We start from the raw sequence: 7,874 nt of genomic DNA, 5'->3' as shown, positions 1-7,874 counted from the left end.
TAAAATTATAATCAAATGACTTTGAATGGAACCATATTATTACAGAACCTGCTGTACCTCATTTGGCTTAAAGTCACCATTTCTAAGAACCTACCAATGATATTAAATGAAGAATTACCATAGTTACATCCATACCACTTAAAACAGTGCCTGGCACATAGTGATCTTCAAAAACACTAGTTGAACACATGGATAAGAGGAAGCTCTATTTCATGATTTGTCTACTTTAGCTATAATCTACTCATTCTCCATACAAAAGTGGGGAAATTAGTACACTGACACACCTTCCCAGCTCTGCCCCCTTACTTCCTGATATCCTGTTGCTCTATTATTATTTTTGCATTTTTGCAAATTAGAATGTATACATTCTGAAATCATATTTCTCACAATGATTACTTTTTAGTTTATTTTACCATTTTATTTTATTTTTGACACAAGGTCTCACTGTGTCCTCAGGCTGGAATGCAGTGGCAGAATTACGGCTCACTGCAGCCTCAACCCCTTGGGCTCAAGTGATCCTCCCTCCTCAGCCTCCTGGGTTGCAATGACTACAGGCATGCATCACCATGCCTGGCTAGTTTTTTAAATGTTTTGCAGAGATGGGGTTTCACCATGTTGCCCAGGATAGTCTCAAACTCCTGGGCTCAAGCATCCCCCGCATCAGCCTCCCAAAGTGCTGGGATTACAGGTGTGAGCCACTGTGCCTGGCCCCACGTTGATTTAATTTTAATTCTGTATGTAAATAGGTTTAGCGCACACATTTATAGTCTTATCAGGGCTTCCCTTGTTAAGGCAGATTTTATTAAGAAGAGCTTATGGACTTCATGAGATTCATTTTTTTCTTATTTAATGAATTAACTAACAGTTACATAATGCTTTCTATATGCCACACACTAAGTGATTTAAAAATATTAAGCAATTTAATCATAAAAGCTATAATTTTTCAATCTTTGCATATAATTCAGTTGGCATCAAGTAAGCGTGCCCTCTTGACTTAGCTTAGAATTTTTACATGAACCCCTACCTTACCTACCCACCTCCATCCCAAATAACTTGAAGACATTGCTATATTACCACTGGTGATAGATGTTACCGTACCTAAGTCCACGGCCAGTTTTAGTTTCATCCTCATACTCAATTTTCTTTTTCTACTTGTATTCCTAAGAAAATTATCTTGATCTTTGAAGTTGCAATTTTTGTAAGATATACCTGTGTTTGCTGTCATGTATTCATTTGTTCTAGAACACATTATATAACACATTCAATAAATTGGCTAGTTCAAATTGCTTTTATTCAGGTAACATTTTCTTGTATTATATATTCTAATCTTCTCTCTTCCATTTGTTAGGATTTATAATGAAGATACTTCATATAGTCACCAGATTGCCCTCATACCCTCCAAGCGCACATTTCTTCCCATAGAAGATAGGCGTTCACTCACAATCTCTAATCTCTGTTACGGGGTAGAATAGAGGCAAGGGGTGCATTTAGGAGGTGGTGGGGAAGACTCCAGAGCCTCTAATGTCTCCAGCCTTGCCTCTTTTTAAAGATGTTGATTTGAGTAGTGGGCCCTTTCCTTTATTTGAACCCTAGTGGTATTTGTTTTCTCTCTCCCTTTTTTCTTATATTTTTATTTTAAAAACTTTATTAGTATGTTTTATTCCACCATTCTGCTTCAGACTGTGCATATCTACTATTTATTTACCGGGCAGCATTCCATGTGCTTTAGCTACTTTGATTTAAAAGCAGAGGTCACCATGCGAGAATAGCCTTTTAATCCCACAAAGTTCACTGGCAATAAGTGACTTCCCCAAGGCCACTAGATGATTATACTGGGGGTAGAACTGCTCACGTGTGGTAGCTAGAGAAATTATGTTCATGAATTGTTAAGAATAGCCAAAGCTGATTATAGCATACATGATAACCGCGTTTATTGAGCACATACTGTGCTGATTACTCTAAGCAAAAATTAATTCATTTGGTCCTCTTCACAATACTGTAAAGTAGACATGTTTATTATTCCCATTTTATAGAGGAAAGACAAAAGGAACAGGGGGGTTACAGAATTTATCCAAAGCCATCCACCTCCAAGGAGTAGAAATGGGAATCACATCTTGGTGGTCCAGTCCCAGAAGTGGTGGTTGGAACCCTTTTCTTATGCTGTCTAAGCTTAAGTCCAAGCTACATTAAGCTTACTTTATTGCACATGTAGACTTTAAAAGAAGTTTCGTTGCCCTAGGAAGGCTGAAAAAGCTTTCTAATTAAGTCAACTTCTTCAACTCTGTCCGTCATTCAGATATTCCATGTAAGATATTCCTGATGACTGGGTTTATTCAAGTTCTTGCTGAACTAATTGAGTGATTTGATTTCATGCTGACCCATCCTTAATTAATAAAAATAATTTAATTGCTAGCCCCTTTAACATTTTTGTCTGCACATTTAGAGGTTATGGCAGAGAATGTTACTGTGAACTGTTGTGTTCCAACAGCCATCTTTTGTCTGCTTCTGCATTGGTGGGAGAGGAAAGGGCAAATTTGCAGCCAGTCATGTAATCAGAATTAACCTTGGCTATAAAGACCCGACAGACCAACCAGCCTGATCACTCCAATATTTGTTTGTCTGCACGTGAAATTCGTGTCTTAGATCATGACACAGAAGGAAACCTTCTTTTGAAATTTTTCTGTATACCAATCAAATTGCTCCCTTGGGAAAACATCATAAAGAAATGTCATTGAGTACATTAATAGTAGCATTCACCAGAGCTATTTTTTACAAAGCCACATTCGTCACAAACTCAGATTTTAATGAAAAACAGAATTTTGGTGAGTTGAGTGGTTTTTCCATTATTTTTCAGCTTAAATTTTTTGATAGTCACTGGCCTCATAAATTGAACTTGTATTCAAAAGATTGAGCTAAATTAGTTCAGTAGTTTACAGTTAAGTTAAAATAGAAATACCTACATTTTTCTCTGAGAATCACACACACACACACACACTTTCTCTCTCTCTCTCCAACATCACCTTATTAAAATATTTTTTTCTTTTCTCTCTGCTGAGTATTACTCAAAAGTACCTAAAGGTTTAATATTCAAACTTGGCAGTTGTAAAATCCTCCCAGGGGAGGAAATTCAGGAGAATTTAGAGAAAATTGGCTTAGCAATGTGTTTTGAATATAGGCAACAGAACATTTTCTGTTTGGGTACAACTACATCAATGAAACTTGAGTCCGTGGAAGTCTTGTCCGATGCCATTTACAAGGTTGTCAGAGTTAAGGGAGGCGTTAGAAGAATACCAGTTGGAACAGAGAACTGCCTAAAGGAAAGACTCTATTTCCTTCCATTTCCTGCTGTAGATAAATGAGGACCAAATATAGGAAACCATAAGGTCATTTCAGCAAATAAAAACCAACACACCATTCTGGGTATCATATATTGTGGTTATTGTTTCTGGTATTTTGCCTAGTGTGATGGATTCAAGCATGGCTGCAAATTCTTTGACGCTTTGACACTCTTCCCACACTCCTAGTTTTGAGTGGGCTTATCACTGCTTTGACCAAGAGATTACAGTGCAAGTTACACTAGGTGACTTCTGAGGCCAAATCATGCAAGACCAGGCAGCTTCCACCTTGCTTGCTAGAATGCTCACTAGTAGAGCTGTGAGCCTTCATGCAATAGGTCTCACTAACCTGAGGCTGCCATACCGCAGAGAATAGCATAGCATAGTGGTTAAGAATGCAGACTCTAGAACTACACCTGCTGGGTTCAAATCCTGGCTTTACCAACTGCTAACTTTTTAACCGTAGGGCTATTACTTAATGTCTCTGTGTTCCAGTTTCCTCATTTGCAAAATGACGAGACATAATAGACCAGTGCACATGACCTGTCCTCATATCTGTACCTTCCATCGCTTGAAAAAGTAAAATGTGATAATATTTATTAAGTCCTTAGAATAATGTAGGCAAATAATAGACACTATGGCAGTACCAGTTCAATAAAACATGCACATTATTTTAGATATGCCTTGCAGGTTTAGAAGCAGATTGCACTCAATATGTTTCAGAATCAAGTCATTCTGCGTTTTGGATTGCAGAGAACAGATCCCCATGGCAGCAAGTAAAAAGGTTGCTAAAACTGTGATGGACGTCAGCAATTCAGACCAAAGAAAATTCTAGCATTTAAAAAGCAGGATGCTTCTGAAATACTTCTTTTTCTTGCATTTCTCCTACTACATTCTGGGCTAATGTTTGCTGTGTTTATATCATCGAACCAGACATTTCCCTACTCATGTCCTAGTACTGAGTAAGATATTTGAACTTATAAAATTTACCTGTCTAAAATAGTTACCAACAGGTACTCCCCCATCTTCCAGATTGCCTCACCCTCTGAGGGATTAGGTTATAAAAATGAATGAAATCATCGTTCCTGTTTAGTGGATAATCCCAAGGCTAAAATAAAAAATGGAAGGAGGTGGACAGCAAAGAACATTTAAGGAAAAATGAAGATATATGGGTACAGAGAGACCTAACTAGATATCTCATAGGGCAAATTATTGGCAAACACATCAGAGCCTGATTGTGATTTTCCTTCACTCATTTTAAATCAGAACAATAAAAATGGAGCTAAAATTCACTCATCAAAGTGCACTTAAGAGTTAGGTTAATTATCTAGGGCAAATATACAAATACACTTGTCTTCTGAGACAGCAATGTCCTAGTCATTTGCCGGTTAGTAATAATTCCCATATCCTGCTCTGGAAACTGCATTTCTCAGGCTGCTTTTCTCCGTGGGTTTCTTGTAGATTTAGGCAAAGAGAGGCTCTGTTGGAAGGCTGGAGGGGGGAGATGGAAGAAGCCAGGGTAATTCTCCCCCTGTCTGTGCTTCAGATTACATCCCTGGCAATGGTTGTCTCCTCTATGATTTAAACTTCCACTGAGAAGACCTCACCATGGCCGTAGCTTCCAAATTCTGGCCCTGGTAACACCATTTACTCCTGCTAACCTTAGAGGTTAATTGCTGTTATTAACATGTGGGTTGCCTCACCATCCCCTCTATGGATTCCTGGCTCCTCCACATTTCTGTCAAGTCCCTCTATTAAATTCCTTCTGTCTGATACACCTAGAGTAATTTCAGTTTTCCTGACTGTACCTTAGATACTCCACAAGCAATTCCTTATTATTTATGATAAAAAATAGAAAGGAGTAGTATTGTTTTATTGACCTGACTTTTATAAACAAAACATTTGCCTATATTGAAGACGTTAAACATTCATATTAAGTATGATTTTCTTATTAAATAACTGGGCCATGGTTGTGATACACTTAGGAGTAGTTCCATTTAGTGGACATCGGAGTTGAGTTGCTCAAGAGAGTGCATCGCCTCTCAGATGCAGTCAAATCCTCTTACAGTCACCTTCATATGGGCTCCTCACTGTGCATTCTCTGTTTTTGTCATACCAATTGTGTAATATGTCAAACTCACGCATGTCAGAACATGCGTAAAAATTCATCACCCAATAGAAAAAGCTACTCTCACTACCATGATTTAACAGATAATTAATCTTTACGCTGATGATTCTTTTCCTCAAGTAACATTTTTATTGACCCTCAGGACTACCAAGACTTGGTAGCAATCTTTCCTCATAAACCATTTTATTTGCTTGCATGTCATCAATGTGAGTGCCTGGATACAGAATTGAGTGACTGTCTCCATCAGGAAATGCTGTCCTGAGGGATCTGAACCTTAGCAGAGAAGCTGGGATCCACAGTCAGAGCTGACTGTTTGCACGGAGGCTTTATTGCAGCTTAGCACATATGAAAAGGTTTTCTGTACTCAGTTGCTGGATGAAGCCGATTGCATCACCAGGAATTCCTGTCCGCTAACACATAGTGACCAACATGCCTTAATAAGCATTTGCTTTTTTTATTTTCAGGTCAATAACGTAATACTTTCTGTCCATTATGAAACCAGTTTTTAAAAATATCTTTTTTAAGCTAGAAGAAAAGACATAAAATAATAATTCCAGTGCTCTGATTTTGGTATGTCCTGTGCACAAGTAGTCAGTCAGCTTAAGTTAGTGCAAATTATGGGGCAATGTCCATTCTTAAATATGACTGTGTTTCCAAGGCACAGCACCTGGCAAGAGGGGTTGTTGTCAGAGGAAGGAACTTGTATATCCTTCCATGAGGTAGATGCTCTTGGAGGGGGCGGGAAATTGGCTCCATGAAAAGTCAAGGCCAGCATCCTTTTAGCAAAGTAGAGTTCAGGAGCCAAAGGTTCAAAGTTAATACATTTTGGTTGGAAACATTGACATGAGGAGCTTACGGATACAGATGTAGCAAACAGGATGCAGACCATCTCAGAACGCCAGAAGATCTTAATCCAGCCAGCCGGCCACGTCAGAATTATGGCAACCCCAGTCAAACAGTGCAGAGGCAAAGAAAGAGGAAGTAGAGGATGGTGATGAAGTCATAAGCTAGAGGTTGGCTGGGCTAAAGGGAGCTAACCTCAGGATTGCCTCTGGAAGGGCTCCCTCTTCCCTTGCTCTGGGCCTAACTTCAGAATTGTCTTGTTTCCTTAAGGCGTTCAGATACCACAACACTGTGAAGTATCCCTTTTAGGAGCAGGAGCCACTAGGCTGCTCTGAAATGCCTTAAAGTACTGAAGGATATCTTCTGTCACACTGGTCCCCAACACCCACCACAGTCCTGTACCTAATGCCACTGGTACTGGTCTGCGGACTGTTAGGAACTGGGCCACACAGCAGAAGGTGAGCAGCGGGCAAGGGAGCTTCACCCCCTGAGCTCCGCCTCTGTCAGATCAGCAACAGTATTAGATTCTGATAGGAGGTAGAACCCTATTGTGAACTGTGCGTGCAAGGGATCTAGGTTGCGTGCTCCTTATGAGAAGCTAATGCCTGGTGATCTGAAGTGGAACAGTTTCATCTCAAAACCATCCCCCTGCCGCAAGTCCATGGAGAAATTGTCTTCCATGAAACCAGTCCCTGGTGCCAAAAAGATTGGGAACCGCTGTTCTGGCATACTTAATTCTCTATGCTGGTCCCTTGTTTGAGGAGCCTTTATCTGCACAATGATAAACAATCATTTAGATGGATTTTCTTACCAGGCCAATCCTAGGAATTGCACAACCCTAAGATTTTCCCTAGTGTTCAGTAGACATGATGCTGTTCTCAGTGAGATCCAGCTGAGTGCTTACAAATCAGCAATCAACTTTATACAACTAGCAAAGAGGCACCTGGGTATGCATACAGATCGTAGGAGCCAGAGGTTTCACATGGCTAAATGACTTTAAATGACTTTGAATCATGGATAAATTAGGATTTAGTGAAACAGGAATGTCGTTATGGAAATATTTTCAAGTTCTAATAGCATAATGCCCAAGCAGGAAGCTAAGCTGTCTAAACACAGACTGGACATCAAGGAAAGGCATCCTTAGGTAACCAATGTGTGTGTGTGTGTGTGTGTGTGTGTGTGTGTGTGTGTGTGTGTTTGTGTATGTGTAAGAGTGTCTGTGCATGGGGAAGAGGTGACTCTGAGGAGTAGGGAAGAAGGTGATCAGGACCCAGGACTGCCCTGAAAGCAGTTGAGTACTTTCTTGGTGGCTTCTAGAACATTCCACAATTTCTGTATTTTTATTATTGTAGAAGGAAATTAATCAGAGCAAACATTCCCTCTCCTTACTCCGTGTCAAACTGCCCAGATGCCTTGCCTTCAGGTCTCACTGAGTTTAGCAGCTCCTAACTCTTGGCCAGTCAGTAATACCTAGCTTTAAAAAGTATCAGATTTGGCCTAAAAAGTGCTTTTTAACTTTTGCAAAATTGTTGCCAAAATCTAAAATTTGGAAATTTTTATATAAAAAA

The sequence above is a fragment of the Pongo abelii genome, chromosome 21, assembly GCF_028885655.2.
Source record: "Pongo abelii isolate AG06213 chromosome 21, NHGRI_mPonAbe1-v2.0_pri, whole genome shotgun sequence".
In the NCBI taxonomy this organism is placed as follows: Eukaryota; Metazoa; Chordata; class Mammalia; order Primates; family Hominidae; genus Pongo; species Pongo abelii.
The sequence above is the reverse complement of the archived record's forward strand: the minus strand, read 5'-3'. Positions refer to the sequence as shown.